Below are 19,149 nucleotides of genomic sequence, written 5' to 3' on the forward strand. Positions count from 1 at the left end.
ATTTTGCCAAACAAAATTTGCAGGAGAAGAGGGCAAATAAATTATATTGTAGAAGAGGCAATGGAGCTTGGACTACAAGTCTACAAGAAAAGGACAAGCAATGGCAAACGACGTGAGCAAGGGCTATTGGCTAGTCAATGCAACTATGATGATAATAGAAGGATGTATCAAACAATGGTGGAAATTGCTCTCATTCTAGGCAAACACAACGCAGTTGGTGTGTAAATGAGTAGATGCAAAATATTCATAGAAATCAAATTAAAAACCTATCATTTCTATATATTCCCAAGTTTTTTTTTTCTTCAAAAAAACCAAGAATCAACATCATTATAAGAATTGAAGGATATAAATCGAAAATCTTTACAGATTAGATTTATCTCAATAATATACATTTGAGATAAAGATAAATTGCCAACATTTAGAATCCATCATCAAGCAATCATCTATCATCACCAATCATGGATCTAAGCTAGAATAATAATTGCTTTCTTCTTCCTCCTCAACTACAATGTCCTTCCTCGTCAAAGCAAAGTCCATTCTCTTTTAATCCATGAAATTTATTCCATGTGACCTTTTACTTCAATAATGGGATCATTCTTATATGCAAGTATCTTCTCCTTGAAGGTGCATGTTTCTTGTTTTCGTAAATGTCTATTTGCTTGTAAAGTTAATTCAAAATCATATTGGCCTAAACCCTTTCCACGATTGGCCTTGGACAATCCAGATTAGATGCCCTTCAATCATCATGATTAGCTAGACTAACCACAAATATAATTCAATATGCCATTGGATCCTTTTACATGGTTGACCCTAGCAATTGAGAATGTATGCCCTTAGACATCATCATTAGCCAGAGGAGCTATCATTGATTCATTGTTAGTTTCTTGTGGACCACCACTCCATTTCTCATTTGATCTTAGTTGCATGAGAAACATGTGAGGGTTGAGGATCTATTTATATATCTCAAGTTGCAATCTCGTTTGTTAAATTTCAAATGGAACTTGGACATGCACTTTTTTTTTGTTAAATTTGCTATACAATAGATGATCGTAAAACATACATATAAGCTGTCATGCACCCTTTGTACATCTCCTAGTGATGGTGGATTGTCCTTCAAATATAGTACCCCACAATGACACATCTTGCCCATAAATAACAAACTTCACAAACTTCTATCAAGATCCACTAGCTTGCGTCTCGATTACTCAATCTATTTAATCACTTTATGTGCTTATCCAATATACAATCTACAATATCACATCCAACCAATGGCTCCCATGCAATTTAATGGAGAGGTGTTTATCAAATAATAGTTCTTGTCCTTTATCAATAATCTTCTTAGTATCAAGCAACCAATGAATAGGAAGTCAATGCATAATGTCAACTTGGTAGGAATTAGGAGGCAAGTCCATTTTAATGTGATGCCTAAAATCAAATTGGTAGGTTTTAGAAGTAAAAACAAGTGTTGTAGTGACGCCATACATTGGTCTCCCGATACAAGGCAAGACAAGACGATGTTAGACCTCAAACTATTAGGATTTAGGAAACAAAAAAGTGTTTAGTTGGCGAGCATCAACTTGATGCTTGCCATGCATTGAGTAAAAACCAATACATGGCACGTTGATGCTAAACACCTAGCATGTTTTAGTAGGCAAAACATGTTAGGTGCATGATATCAACATATATTAGGAAACATTAGATGATTTTTTTTTCCTACTCAATGTCTTGCATCAATAATGCCAGCCTCCAAGCTCATAATGCATTATAATGCTTAGCATTGAGCATTGACTTGCTTTGTTTTCTGGGCTAAAAAGTAGGGGTATGTAATTTGATTCCCAACATCAAATTGATGCCTAGGCTGATGCCTTGAGCCAACTTTGTATGAATTGTTTTTAACAATTTGGTCCCTAGGGTCCAATTGCCTTTTCTATTTTAATGTAAAGCAACTCAATTAGACATGTAATTGTTTTATTTTTAGCGACTAATAGCATAGTGATCATTATGCCTTCTTATGTTAAAGGATTGTATAATAATAATTACGACTTGGAAATTTTCTACAATTAGTTTTCAGAAATTTGCTTCTTCTAAGTTTCTAGGTTTCTTCGAGGCTTTTAAAACAATTCCCCATGTTGTCTTACCATTAGATTTTAATAATCATTTTACCCTAAAAAACAAATAATTCTAGACTTTTCTTACAAGCATCCTACAACTTGTATAATTTATGCCCATATAAATCTCCACCAACTATGGCTCTTGCCTTTGACATGAACTACAAAGTTGATTGATCATTCCTTGGTTAGAAATATTTGTTTTTTGTTGCAAAACTTTAGTCTTCTTGTTGCCTTAGTTTTTAGTTGTGTAGGTTAATGATCTCTATGTCAGGACTATGCAAATCGTAGCTTCTTTCCCTTCGTGTTTAGTTTTTAGGAAGGTGAATCCATCAATTCACATATCAAACAAGTTGATTAAATCATATCATAATTCACCTAGCACATTAGATTGATAAAAATGTAATGCTCTCACAAAATTAGGGTCATAAATATGACGATAAACTTGTTGCGGATCATTCTTAAAAGTGAGGAGCAAAACGACATTTGTTGGCTAAAGATGACTTCAAAGAAAAAGAATACATGGTAGTTGGCCAATATGACAAACTTTCTTGAAAAGAGTTTGCCAAATTTGTATAGAGAATGGTTCACCAAACACATTTCACTTTCACTCATCCACCAAGAAATTGGATACACGTAGTGGATGATTTAGCAATTCGTTTTTTCTTCAAGGAATTACTACATTAGTATTAGGAAATACCCTAAGGATGCACATGAAATACATGCATAATGATACAGGTAATCTCCCTCTTTGTTGACATTAAGTTCTAACTATCGACTTAAATAAATACTTCGATGTAGGATAAAACCATTCCACCTTGTCAAAAAACCATAGATGAAATATACCTTTGTCCCATATGGCACAAAATTCTAGATGTAGTAATTTTGCTTATCCTTTATATTATCGAAAGAACCTCTTCGAGTATACACAATCTCTATCTAGGAATCAACAACGATTTGGTTTGGGCTTAACTGGTTTAGTAGTGTCCAAGTTAAACCAGTTAAGCCTTCGATGTAGAGGAGTTCAAACTTGAATTGAAGTGAACCGAAAAGTGTTACTTATTTCTCTTTATTTCAATGTTTTGCTTCATGAAATGGTATCTTCCTTTCCTTCTCTCTCTCTCTCATACCATCATAGTAGGGTTACTAATGACAAAATTATTTGGATGTATAATAGAATCAATGGTAAGTGCATAGGCTAAAAAATCACAACACCATCGATCACCTTGTCACCCTTCGAGTATCGATTGAAGAAAGTCACTTGAGAGGTAAGGGTTTATATTATTGCTTCGTGGGCTTTTGATATAATACCTCGTGAGCATCTTTGGAGGTGAATAGAAGAACTTGACATGCCAAGTGAATATATGTTTGCAATTTGCTGAATATATGAGAAGGCCATACATTGTGTTCATATGGGACGATAAAATTTCGCACTTTTTCAATAGCACTATTAGTGTTAAGCAAGGATGCATCTCACCAACTCTATTTGGTCTATGCATTGATGAATTAGAATAAATGCTTGCGAAGTTTGTAAAGAAAGAAGGCATTGAAGAAGTTATCATTGGGAATGTCGTCATCATGCTTTTGTTGTATGCAAATGTATTGTTATTTGCAAAAACTTTGGGAAATGCACTAAAGCTTAAGAGGGCTTGGTTTTTTTTCCATGCATATTAAAGTTTCAACAGCTCTAAAACAAAGATTATGCTTGTGAAGAGCTAGAAAAAAGAGAAACCATGCATTATGTATAATAATGAGCCATTTGAAATTGTGGAAAGCTTCAAATACATTGGCCGTGAAATTCCTTCAAATCATTGATGGAATGGATGTGCTACCCACCCCTTAGAGGTGCGAAAGAGAACATATTATATTTTTGAGAACACATGCATTTATGGAGAAATTAACTGTCGGATTCTAAAGACATACCTTTTCCACATTTTGGTGATATCGGTACTTTAATATGGCGTGAGAGTATGGGGTAATAGCATCCCTAAGTCCACTTTGAAAGAGTTTGAAAATTTCCAAAAGCATTTTCTAACAAAGTTTCCCCAAATCAAGAAACAAACATCATACACCCTCCTACTTTTTGAGATGGGATCACTTCCAATTGAGATCTTGGCCATGGAAAGGTTCAAAATGTTTTAGAATCGCATGTGAACCAAGCAAAAAAGATCGTAACACACTTCATGGTGCATATAAGCAAACTTTGGTGTTCTGTTGAAAAATGGTTTGGGAGATGGGATGCAACACACTTCATGATGCATCGTTAGATTCCTTTGTAAATGAGAACTTTTTTGCAAGACCAATGTATCACGACATGAGAGAAATTTGGGGGTTAATGCTTCACACATTTACTACATATGTTGCACCTTACCACAAAACTATATTTTTTGCTAAACTAGGAAACCACACACATCGATACATGTTAAAGCCCATCTCATAGTCAACCATCAAAACCATTGCTTCTATTTAGCTTAGCTCATATACACTACAATGTGAGAGGGGGCATTGTGGCACAAGTGATGAGAGTCATTGATTATGCACACATTACCCAAGACAAGTTTGGTAGTCTGAGTATCATGCTTTGCCTTTGATCACATTCGTCCATGCTTTCCACACATCTTCAACTAAACCCAATCCTTGCACAAATTTCTCTCAAAGATATTGTGCAATCTCAATTGCAATATTCATAGTAAAGTTCTTGAACATCTAGAGTAACTACCCTTTTTATTAGTCGTTATTCGTGGATTCATGGGTATAGTTGTTTTTTGCATTAGACCATGTCTAAGAGATAGAGCATATGCAACATCCTCCTTTTCATATAACATTGGTTGACCTTGAACAACTGCCCACAATATTGCCCCTCAAGTAATATTGCTTGAGGATGTATTGGTCTTTATAACTTTAAGATTCTTTTCCATCTTTCCATCTTTCCATCTCAACTCCACAAACTTAGCAATGTCCACTGGATGCACACAAAATTGACACATATTGTCTACATTCATCCCCTTTTCTCCGCTCATTGCCTATCAAAACCGTTATGTTTGACCAGTAGATTAATCAAAATCTTTTCGCAACCCAATAATTTGATCCTACACTTGTTGTAGGAACTCGTAAATTTTAGAAAATCACGTTATTTGGTTGTGAGTTATGAATATTCATTTAATAGCAATCATCATTTTTAAAAGAACTACACCTTGTTCATTGAAGATGGTTTTTTTAACTCGAAGTTTTAACTCTAGATGTTGAATATCATCCTTTATGTTATCCAAAGAACCTCTCAGGTTATGCAAAATCTTTGTCCAAATCTGTCAAAATTTCAATAATTGTATGAGTTGGTCTTTCTAACATATTTTGGAATACCTTCAAACACCTAGCCTTCCAAAATTTCCAAATTGTGATATTACATACACTTTGCCATATTTCAAATTTACCGCTTGCTAGTTGTGGATTCCGGGGTATAGTTGTTTTTCTGCATCAAACCATGCCTTAGAGAAAGATCATTTGCAACATCATATTGCTCATATAACATTTGTTGACCTTGTACACTGCCCCATAATATCGTACTCACGTATGCACTGCTCGAGGATATGCTAGTATTAATAGTTTTAAGATTCTTTTCCATATTTCCGTTTCCAAATCACATGCTTGTTGGAACTGTCTTGATGATGATATGGATAAATTTGATAGCACATGCAAATAAATGTACAGAGGGGAGAATGGAACTATTCGAGTGATCACTGATAACAGGGCACCTACAATAAATGCCCATAAGCAGAAATTTGGAGATCTATGGATGTTGCTTGCACCCATTATCATATGGAGCATATGGACAACAAGATGTACCAGGGTATTTTCAGCAAACAAACGGCCTCCAACAGAATCTATTAAGCTAATATGGCACACATTAATAACTATATTGAGGGCCCAATATGAGCAGATTGATGGAACCATAGAACGTAATATTCGTGTTTGTGGAAGCATTCAAACGTTTGAAAAGGGAAAAATACGTGTTCCTTTTCTTTTTACTTTTTTTTACTTCTCTCTCTCTCTCTCTCTCTCTCTCCTCCTCATGAATCTTCTTCTACTACTCACGATCAGCACGCCACTCATCCGCCATATCTTGGTGGCCACGATTTCTTCCACCATTATGTTGTGTTTCTTGATCCTCCTTCCCACCTAGTCTACAGGTATGGCTATGGTGATCTTCTTTACAACAATTCTGCCGCCAGGCCATGGATACAATGCTCCATGGCGTTTGCTACATCTCAACCTCCTCAATATAATTCATGGAGAGCGATGTGGAGCTCTGGGAAGTAGGTGTAGCTCATGATCGTGGAGAGGATGAGGGAGGAGATCCTTACAGCCAGGGACATGCTCAGAGCCAACATTAATCTCAAGGACAACATGATGATGAGCAAGAAGAACATAAGCTTGATCCACCATGTCAAATAGAATCGGATGCTAGAACCAGATGAATCATAGTCATGGTGATCCTCAAAATAAGATGAATCATAATCATGGACCATGGTGATCCTTAGAAATAAAAATAGAGTCAGTCATCACGATGATGGCGGTGATCAAAATAATAGGAAGAATCTGAGGGGGACGAAGAGAAGGAAGGTGAATGGTCCTGGTAATACTGCCATAGAAGTTGAAGCTTTAGTTGATAGCTCATAACACCTGCCACTCTCTTGCTCTCTGTCCTTCTTTCTCTCTCTTTCTAATGTTTAGTACTTTAATAATTTCTAAAGTATTGAAACTTGATGACATGTGATTCAATCAATACCATTCTTATCTATCCAATCCAACATTGAGATGATTTACCATACACGTATGATTAAATCATTCTTGAATGCAAATGCACGTATGATACGTATGGTTCATTCTATGGATGGAATAGATGATGCTTCACAATTAATGATGTTGAATTTCAGAAAACAATGGTGTACTACACCGATGGCTGCAGAAACTGGAGTGGATATACGTTGGTTGTACGTAGTACCTAGATGGTTGTTCCCCCCTCCCATTAGATGAAAGAGGGGCGTGAATGACATGTAACAATCGGTTTGAGAGGGTCCAAACCGAACTGTTTAAAAATTTTGAAACTTGAACCGAATTGAATCGAACCACGAAACTGTTAAACCAAACCGACAAACATTTTTCAAACCGTTAAACCATTAAATCGTAAAAACCACGGTTTTGTGGTTCGGTTTTGGTTTTAAACATATGTCAAATTTTAATTTTAAAATTTTAAAATTTTATAAATTTATAATATTTCATTATTTTTAAAATTTTAAAATTTAAAGATGTTCCTAAAATGTGAGAATAAGGTCTAAAAAGGAAAATATTATTTAAAAACAATTTTAAAATTTTGTTTACAAAAAAAAAAAAAAAAAAACCGTTTAACCGTTTAAAACCGCGGTTTCTGACCGTTGAAACCGAACCGAACCGTTTACAAAAACTGAAACCTGAACCAACCGAACCGAATCGAACCGTTGAAACCGTAGTTTCGCGGTTTGGTTCGGTTCAAACCAAACCATTGCCGATTGTTAATGACATGAGAAACCTAGAGAACAAACATGTGGGCTATTGAGTGTAAGATAAATAAGTGATGTAGCCCATATGGAAGTAGGTAATGACTACTTGTTAAAGGGACTAAAGTTGTGTATTGAATGTCATTTTAACTAATGGAGTATATTCTTATTTGGTAATAAATAAAATAAAATAAAATAAACACAACTCCACAAACAATGCTTAGTTGTCTCCACAAGATGCTTACAAAAACGACACATTTTGTCTGCATTCACCCCCTTTTCTCCATTCTTAACTAGTATAGCTTTATGGATCAATAACCATCTAAAACAAGCAATTGTCCTACTCATTTGTATGCCCTACAACCATAGAATGAACCATACGTGCATTCGCATTCAAGAATGATTCAATCAAACGTGTATGGAAAATCATCGCAAAGTTGGATTGGATTTATAAATTGGAAAAAAAATAAAGATTGAAACTAAATATTAGGAAGCACGAACATAAAAATCAAATAATTGAAAGACATAATTGTATTCAAAAACGCGTTTATGCAAGCATACAAACGTTTGATAAAGGGAAAGTAAGCAATGTAAAATACCTTGCCCCTGAACTACGAGTAGCACTTGCTCTGTCATGGATAGACAATCTGATCCGATTTGCTGAATATACATACCTCTGAAAGTAGAAGCAAAAGCGAAAGTGAGAGTGAAAGTGGAAGTATGGCCAGTTCCATGACCTTTCAGGACTCCTACTACTGGGGATCGGATCGCCCTTAGTTATCATTTTGGAAATTTACAACTCATTTGTTCTTTTGGATGGTATTCCGATAAGTTGGTAGGAGAGAGAGGGTGGGTTAGTGCATTGGAACCCACCGCCGCAATAGCCGGGGGTTCCTGGATGAAGACTTCAGAGGAGTCAGAAAGGTAGTTAAATTGTGCGAATAATCCCCTGAAAGATTTTGGACCTTAAAAGTCGAAGCAGGCCGCCAAAAAAAAAACAAAGATTTGCGTAAGGTTGAAAAACAACCTGTCCACTGCTTTAAGGTGGCAAATGAAGAAAGAGCTAAACAATGAGAGCTGAGCAAAGCAAGCAGAGAAACAGCATACGACAACGCATCTTTTTTATGCGGAGGGCTAAACCCCCACCAACTGTGCGTTAGCGGGAAGATGAAGCCCAACCGTGTGTTAACAACGGCGGTATGGTTTTAATCCGAGCTAAAAATCCGCCTTCTGAGCTTGTTTTTGCTTTTTCATTATTAGAAATTAGCTCGCCCTAGTGATAAGTTGTTGTGTTACTATTGCCTGTGTCTTAGGTTTGAATCCTAATATTCTCACCTCTCCCTCCCTCTCTCTCTTTTAGTGTCATAGTAAAATTTTATGTTTGTGTCATGTTTTCTTCATATTCTCAAATATACATTTTATGAGTTTTTGAATGTTTGATTATAATTTATAATGACATATTTTGATTCAATCTCTATAGTTAATACTCATTTTTTTGTAAAGTTCTAAAGTGAAGAAATTGATACCTTCACTAGATGCGAGATGGGAAAATAAAAGGAGGAAAGAATTGATACCTAGCTACTACAAGGTCTCCATATGACAAAACTATCTTCTTCCTTTGCTACGAATACGACATACTCCCTTGGTATAATTGCAATATTTTTAAAAATAAGTAACATTTGGGGAAGTTTTGACTTTTTTGAAGGATTTTTTTATTTTACCCATTTGTATTGCAATTGGTTGATATGGGTGAGTGCTATCACCATACCTATGAGACAGTGGTAGACATGGTTGTTTTATGCGATTGAAGCTTGATTTCGGATGAATGTTGGCGTTGAAATTCAACTATGGACTTATTTTATTCTATACTAGTGGAAACAAGGAATAAGTTTGCAATACCACAAGGATTTTACAATGACAAGCTAATTGAATGTACCACCTAGCTATGTTAGATCTATTGATAAATCTGCCTCCTAAATTTATAGATGGGGATGTATTATTAACATATTCAAGTATATATACATTATGATGCTATTTATTTACCGAAGTCCACAAATACTATGTGTTCTTTTTTTCTAAACAAAGGGATGACATTGTATCAAAACCCCTCCCTCATGGATGATCATGATTTCTTGGGGCTCAATAAGAAATGCCTTCATAAAATCCTTCTAATTGTAAGCATTTCCAATGATCTAATGAGCTTTAATGTGCACCTTTTTTAACATATGTACTTTCTTTTTCTTTTTTCTTTTTTTTTCCAAAATGAAGCTACTATCCCATTACTTAGGAAGGATTATTACAAAGAGACTGTACGAGGAGGCTTATACATATATCAGGGAATATCCCTCCGATCAAGTTCAAGAAAATGAGACTAGTTACATCGCCTTTCGGATTGAATACTTAATGTAAGTACCTATAGCTAAAAACGGTTCCCTTGAGTGATGGCTAGTATGAGACAACTCCTGGGGTCGACAGCGAAGGGAGGGTGGTAAGTGAGTCGGAAACAGCTAGCGTGGGGGCTGGTGGTTCCACCTCGGGCCACTTCCTCGTGTCACCATAGGCGTGTTCCGCCATTTCTGCCAAAAGCGCAAACGGGTAGTAACCACGTCATTGGAATGGCTGCAAACCTCGTCCAATTGCCATCGTAGGTAGCTGATAAGCGCAAACCATATGTCCATGATCACTTCCTCCGGGGGCCACACCAGATCCTGAAAGACCTTTAGGCAACGCGCTTTCCATACATACCACAGGGTGAAGCCTGCGATCAACATCCAAATGTCCGGGAACCTAGGGGATGCGGACTGCAAGCCTCTCTCAAATCGAATCTTGGCGATTTCGCCTCTCATGCATACGTAGCACTAACTATCCGCATTGAGGCGTCCGTCCACCTATCAACGAAGTGATCAAGCCATGCCGCAACACTCCACGATGTTGTTCCTTCCACTTCACATGCCACAAGGAGGCGAGTCACTCTATCCCATACCTTTTGAGCTTGAGGGCAATCCCATAGACAATGCCTCAGAGTCTCAATAGGTGAATGGCAAAGTGGACAGCCTAACGGGCCACCACATTTACCTAGTCATTCGCCAATGGGAACCATGGTCCACATTATGACCATTTTGCCACTAAAAAAACTTTATCTTTTCTGGCATGTGGAGACGCCAGAGACCCTTCCAAAAGGTAATGAGCAACTCATCAGGGATGCCCAATGTACGCCAACCATTGCGTAAGGGGTCGTCTAGCTGCAGTTAAAAAGTTCGGCCTAGTTTAGTGTTGTACTCGAAGAAATGGCGAAATCTGCCATCATGTTTCCAACTGAAATCCCCTGGGTCCCATTCTTGTTCGACAAGGGGACAACAACCATATACCCATAACTTCCAATGGGGTTCCACCTTAGCAACATCCGGGTTTGTCTTCCACATGTACTTAATAGCACATCCATTCCATTACACATCTTATAATATAATATATGTACTTAATATTGTTGAAGAAAATGTGGGAATGTAATAATAATTGAATGTTTCATAATGCATGCTTGCATTTAAGTTCTCAATCGATGACTTGGATTGCTGTGTTGCCAATAAATGAAAGCATTCCCTTTATACATTCATTAAAAATAAATTTGGAAACGAAAGCATAAATGTGATGGAATCAATAGTTGGTTTGGAAAAGCATTCATGTGTTGCCATCAAGATGATTACAATAACAAATCTCCATCACCTTTTTCTCGAGAAATGGCTTTACAAATGCATCTTTCCTCAAATCAAGGGTTGAAAATGATAATATTACTTATGGAAAACATTAAACATACGTGATTAAAAAGTCAGATTACAATTGTTTCACGATTGACGACATGTGGAAAGCAAAATATTACCCATCATTAGTCTAGATTGTTCCCAAATGTTAAGGACTTGATGCCATCACTGTTATATATCCTTGTCAAGTGGTTATAATACTTGAGTTGGTTCACAAGGTTCTTAGGTTGAGTCCAATAAGGTTGTGTGGATTATATTAGTATCGTTGCATGCTATTTGAAGGGGCAATATGGTGGTGGTACTATGAGAACCACCTTATTGACTTTTGTCATATGATGGATGTACTCACAAGGATTCAAACATAAAGCAATGATCCTAATCAAGAGCCATCATAAGATATACAAGAAGAGTTTGTCTCAACATTAACTGATTGGCAAAAGTACTTGCAAACTCAATAAATAATAAAAATACAACGCATTAAGAGCTCAAAGATGAGATAACGGTGTCAATCAAGGGGCTAAAGTACTCGAACACTTTAATACATACTTCAAATGTCACCACCAATAATTCTTTGAAACATTCAAGTCATGTTTTTTATTAGCATGAGTGACAAGATTATATTACAAAATAAGTGATACATATTGATGTGAGAATGGACAAACATGTTTTTTAACTAAGAAAGCATGTGCCCTTTGCGGACACAAACATCTCAACTTTCAAGCAATGGGTTTGTCTCGATCTACTATAAACTACTTCTTAACTTTGGTTTGGAGTTATACACATTAATATTTAGCTTTGTCCACAATATGAAGAGGATTTTTATTTACAAACTCTTCATCGTGCTAATTTAGGATTAGAGTCTAGACACATACCATTTTTAACTGTGCTACTAGTTTTAGCTTGAGTTGCTTGCAAAAATAAAAACTAATGTTGACAACAACACTAGAGAGGGATCATTCTAAGAAATCTTCATAGTCATTGATTGAGTTCACGAACAATTCGATTTTATAACAAATGGAATGAGTTTGTTTTTGGAAAAAAAAACAATTCGATTCTAAAAAGTGGCTTTATAATATTGACATAGAACATTTTTGCATGATACAAGGATAACATTACTCTTTAAAGCCATTGGCAAAAGTCAATAAGGCTTTGTTTTGCTATTTTTACTATATTTGGCAATTTCAAGCGTAGACGGTGCTTTATATGTATATATTTTTATAAGAATGCCACACCATTGAATTATTTGGAATTCCTCTCAACATGTACCGTGTACGGCAATATTTTAGAAGTGTTGCCTTATTTTAAGTTGATTTTCAAACACTTTTATTAGATCGACGCTATGGAAAGAACACTATCGTTCACATAGAATGATATCTAGTGAATCATTTACATGGTGTAAAAATGTCATATTTCCAATTTTATTTAAACCTAGCTATGTATTTTTTTTTATTTTCCCAAAAAACCTCCTTCCATTAGTTATAAAATTTTATAGATGAGAATGTTATATACAAATCCCAGTAGTATTATTTATGTACATGTAACTATTGTGAAAATATATTTTTCTTGCGAGAATTTCAAACATATACAATATCTTGTTAATTACTCTAACATTTGTTTCATTAAGCTAATAATAAATATACAATCTAGATGATGAACCTGTGCTTGAGCCAAAAAATAGAGGAGCCATTTGCAAATCAAAAGATTCGCAACCTTCACGGCATGTGCTTAAATTATCTAGAAAGCTAGGATATACTTCACATGTTTGCATTATATAGAATTTGTTTGATCCCAACGCCTTGCCCCTGGACCCAAAAAACAACCTTTTAACACCAAGGTTTACAACCAACACACTTACACCTTTTGTCTTGTTTAACAAATTCCATTGAATCTCCAATAATGGGTCATGTGATTATTCACTAATTAACAATCAACAATGTCTAATGCAATTCATCATTCTTGGAAATGTAATGCATTTGGACTTGTATAGGGTTCCAAAATCACTAACATGATATACCATGCCTTTGTCTAATGTTAGAACTCACATTATTAGGGCATCCCATAATTGGTAAAGCATATCATTAACCTCAATCATGGTAAGATAGGAAGTTACAAATACTATAGTCTATTTATTTATTCTTAATTGATTTTCGAGAACATGTCTATTCGCGTTTTCAAAGAAAACTGGGATATCATATAAACTATATATTAATAAGATCAAAGTTGTGTGACTTAATAAAGGAGTCCTCTGCTACATACCGAAACAATCTTAGAATGTACCCTTGTTGATGTGTTTTTCTCATACATAATCTAGAGACTACTTCTACCGTCTAAATGAGCTTATGAATCCATGTTTTTGGTTTATCCTTGTGCTTCATGCTTCATGCTTCCCTTTAAATTTGTACATGCTTCTGGTTTATCCTTTTGCCTTTAAATTTGTGGCTTCATGCTTCCCTTTTTCATTCGTACATACATTGTCTCTGTCTACCTTCCCACATACACACCACATGACCCTTTCGAGATTTCTACTATCTAGTCAAGAACTACTTCCTAAGAATATATTACTTGGAATTACGCAACTTTGTGTGGAACCCTAGTTCCTTCCAACACAACATGCATCACCAACTTATTTTGGGGGCTTCAAGATGAGCTTGTAAGGATAAGGCTAGATGATTGGTTGATCAATATATGACTAATGAACCCCTAACATTTTCACTTGTACGAATTTCCCCTCCTCTTCACTAGATTATAATATTTTTACTTGTCTATAATAGCTTGAAAGAACCTCAGTTTACTATATCAAGCTTTGTATAATGGCAAGGTGAGGGGATGATTTGTAACCAATGATCCATTGGCATTTCAACTTGTATAGTTCGACCCGCCTCCTCGCTTGGTTTTTACTTAGAGATAGTAGTTGAGCATAACCTAGACTTACTCCTACACCATGTGTTATATCATAATAAGTCACAAACTTCCTTAACAAATACATCAAACCTCTTGATTCTCACATTCAAACTATCATGCGTACACTCACACTTCTCTAGGTCTTGTGGCTAAAGTCATTTGATTCAAGCATCCATGCTTCCATTAGTACACCACCCTAGTTAGGGCCTCACCCACAACCTACATCAAGGCCCTACCAAGCACGAGATCATCAATATTTGGGTATGGGTTACAACTTATCATCCTACCCTTATCCTATTAATGAGACTTCAAATGTATGGTCAATATATGGTTCATCTCGATATATGATTTTTTCTAGAAAGATCCAAAGTGATTAATTGTTTTCAACACTTGGCGAAGTTAGGTAGACATATTATTCTCAATAAGAATCGTAAGCATTATTCTTGGGAGGTTTATTGGAATGTTCAAGGGAATTTTTTATCATTTCTTGAGGAATCTTTGGAGTCAGATTTGGACTAAACTAATAGCTTAAAGAATTACAACTTTATAATGGTTGTTGGTTTGATGTAGAGTTCTAGTTGGAATGCAGTGACTTCATGCTAAGGTAGGTTGTTCGGTTTGCCAATCATAGGAATTGATTCATCATTGCTTTTGGGAGCGTACATCGATGAAAAAGTTATGAAGTAGGAGTTTGAGAATTGTATAAGGAGTTATGGAATAGATTGGTTCCAATAATTGCATGGCTTTTATGGATAGGATGGGGTGTACATATGTTTCAATGTCAAATAATACCGGTTGAAGAAATCATCAAAATTGGTATGGTCATTAAAAGCCAAATATGATAGTATTGCTACACATATGGATTCTAGATTGTTATTACAAATTTCTTTTCAGAAGCTTTGAAGTTGTATTCCAGTTTTTCGATGAGTAGATTGTAAGATGATCTAGCAGTTCCCCCCCCTTCGTTGGTTGTTCTCCGTTGTAAGTTTGGATGTATATAGATTCATCTCCTTAGCCTCTTTAGGGAAGGATCTATGGTTGCCCATTGAATTTTACAAGAGGGGTTTAGGAAGTATCTTGGCTTTCTTTCCACATACTTTGTATGTTGTAGCAAATTTGGTTTTCTTATCTAATGGAAGGATATTCTTTTTTGAAAAATATAAATGTATGTGGTTCATCTCACCTTAGTCTAGCTAAAGCATAATCCACTATCCATGCTCAGTGGTTATGGCACACATAACTGGTATACAAGCAACATTAACAAGTTCTTCAAGGTTGACCTCGGTGTTACTCGCCTTGAGTTGACACACATGTATACATGTGCATACGTCTAATTGTCTTCGCCACCTAATACTTTGTCCTTCGTTGAATTATTTTCATTGTTTTTTGCAACCAATTCCAAGCCACAAACATGATCACAATAGCGTAGATAAATTTGTGCCTTGCAATTGAAGTAAAAGATACACAAAATCCAGTTGCTTCCACCATATGCATACCCTTTAGATAGATAGAAGCCTTGACTTGTATTTATCCATAGATCCATCAAACTTGTACTTAGTTTTCCAAACCCACTTTGTGCCTTGACTTTCAAAGGGGGTTTTTCATCTAGGCACAAAGTTAACATAAATAAAGTCAACATATCTTGAAAGTTGATCTAGGGGTGATGGAATTTATTTGGTCTCACCTTGCCCTCTACATGATCAACATCTCTAGACCCCCACTCTTGCTCTTATTCCACCTTATGGCCATTTGTAATGTAATTTTCTTAGGATGTCTCAAATCTCCAACTCGAGGTATCTGAACCTTTATTCAAATTTGTATCTTGTCACTTTCGTTCCTACTAAGTGTCCCTTGGTTTTCTTGGTGTCTAGTTTTGTCTTACATTTATCAAACACATGCACCCAAGGTGTACAACCAAGCGTTCAAAGATGAATGGTTTGAGGTATCTTCCTTGAGCATGCTTCTAATGGAGTCAACCAATCCAAAATACTCATGTATCCAAACTTGAGTGAGTCTATCATCTTCATCCAAACGACTCCAACATTGTGGACTTCGTGAACGTCATAGTTGGCAGTTGTTCATGTTGAACGTTCCCTTTTTTACATGACATTATTGGTGCTCATGGCCTCTAGTATTGAAGCTCAAATATCTGATATCATGTTTGGTTATAAAGGTAACAAAAGTAGCAATATCACAATAGAGTAGACCATGAATGAAAGAAGAATTGTATATTGATATTAAGCACAAGAAGAAGAACAAGATTGGTACAACACGAGCGATAACTCACATGTTACCAAATAAAAAAAAATTGGTCTAACTAAGAAAGTGAAGTGTGTGACTAACCATAGAATACATTCTTCTAATATTTCCTTTATAGGATATGTTATTTTCTCCAACAACTAGCCCATCGACTATATTCAATGTGACTTTGTCATTGCTTGAATGTGCGAGTGTTGTTAACACTTGCACATACCTAACATAAATGAGATATCTTAGTTCAATTGAGCTCTCATGTTTTGTCTTTCATTATCCTTGGTTTTGGCTTGGAGAAGCAAAACAATGAGATACTCTACTTGGGATTCTTGTTTAGTCGAAATGCCCTTTATAAGATGGTTTATTCACTTGTTTTTAAACAATCATTAAGGGCAGACATTAAGGAATCATTACAAGTTCACTTTTAGATCTAGATTAATCACACTAACACATATTACATGTTGAGAGTTAGGGGGAAATAGCTCTAGAGTGTGTTCTCAAAACTCATCTTCGATTGTTCAAGGAAGAGAGTGGTTTCTAGCACACAACACACAAAGTGCAAAATATTGTTAGTTGATTCGTCGAGTAGGTATCTACAGGATAGCCCCTCATTAACTTATAGACATGTTGATGGGATCTTAAACACTCTTTGTGGGGACATTAAGTTTGGAACACGACCTTTTATAGTCATGTGCACATTCTCATATGCCTAAAAATTTGATATGCCACATGCTAAGGAGACCTTATAACACCCCTTATTGGGATGTTAAGCATGGGACTCAACATTTCATAGTCATGTGCAATTTTATGCATTTCTAGTTCCTTAGGCATTGCCTTGTGAAAATCTTTCCATCTAGAAGCATCAAAAGTTTTTTTCGTGCACGACTTTGCATACACATGTACTTGGGATTTGATTTTCAATGAATTTCAATTTCTCATTATACAATAAAATGGTTTCTATTATTGTAAATGTTAATCAAATGCAAAATTCCTAGTTTAAAATTTCCCATTACAATTAATCTTAGAAGAAGACAATTCATCGAGGAAATGTTTGTTATGTGTCATTTTTCAGCCATTGCCAATGTTAAGAAAGTGTGACAAAATACTATTCCTAAGTGGAAATTTCCTATCAATTGTCCTGCCTAGTCAACACACCGTGCAATGAAAAACTCTATTGGAAAGGTTATCACTTAAATGGAATAAAAAACATTATTGTTAGTAGGAGTTAGTAGATCATGGTTTATCAACAATAAGATCTATTATGTAAACCATGTTTAATGTGTTTTATTATATCATGCACACACACATCCATGTCTTTATGCATATCTATTAATATAGAACCAATAAAGGACAGAGAGAAGAATTCTAGAGAGATGTGACACTAATTGAAAATAGTTTATGTTTCTCTCTTTTTTCTATACTTTCAGAAGCACGTTTGACGATAACGTGGATTGGAGTGTTAATGAAGATCTAACAATGAACATCAATTTTCAAGATAAAGGTATGATGTTAGAAAAGAAACTTGATTATTAAAGCTCTACGTTTCGTACTTCAACTTTTGAAAATTTTGATTGAAGAACTTCAAGTGGTTGTATATTCATATGTAGCCCAAGATTTAAATGAGGAGTAGGCTAAATAATAGGCCTATAATCTCTGCCATTAATGGATATGCACATGCATGGGACAATGAAAATATAAAGAGGGTTGTGTGATTGTCACGTTTTATTAGAATCTTTTAAAAATGTCTACTTCAATTGACAATCACATTCTCTAAAGTTGGCAGTTTTGAAGCTTAATGGTCGTGCCTATCTTCAATAATATTAGGGCGTAAACACTTTTATATTTTCTTTGTCTCATGGATGTATGTATCCATTATGGACGCTAGATGGAGGCTATATCCTTATCACTTGGCCTTCTCATCGTTTAAGTTTTGGGATGCATTGAGAAAAGAGAGTCGGCACACAAGGTGACCGATGTTTGTGATGTCGAAAGGTAGATATCAGAATATTGTCGAGCATTGAACATAGCGTTTGCATTCATTAGGTGTTTGTGGGTTGAAGGGGTTGTGTTTTTCTACAGTAATTGTTTGGGGGGGGGGATTCAAAACTTTTCATCTAATGGAGTTCGAAGAGGACTAGGTAGCGCAAACGAATAGACCCGCAAAACTCATCCTTGGAGTTCGGAAACTAAGAATAAGAATCATCATCACATTCTACACCTTGTGCAATTTTGTTAACTTGGACAAGCTAAGCCCCACGTCTTAGGCACATACAATACATACATACATACATACATATATATATATATATAGATATAGATATAGATATATATATATATATTAGGATCATTTACGGTGGTGGTGATGGTGGTGTTGGGAACCGAAAATAGGAGAGATTAAATATAGGAGAGATGGTTAGCATTGGATTATGTATGTATGTATGTATGTATGTGTATGACATGTGTGTGTGTGTGTGTGTGTGTATATATAGGGATTTTGAAAATTTGAACCAACCCCTCGTGGGTTGTAAAGGAAACCGATCCCCAAAAAATAAATGCAAAAATAAATAATGAGAGAAGAAGTCAATAAAGAGTATAATC

This window comes from Azolla caroliniana, unplaced genomic scaffold (genome assembly GCF_043228905.1).
Source record: "Azolla caroliniana isolate FFs.n. ecotype wild unplaced genomic scaffold, voAzoCaro1.0.p SCAF_5, whole genome shotgun sequence".
In the NCBI taxonomy this organism is placed as follows: Eukaryota; Viridiplantae; Streptophyta; class Polypodiopsida; order Salviniales; family Salviniaceae; genus Azolla; species Azolla caroliniana.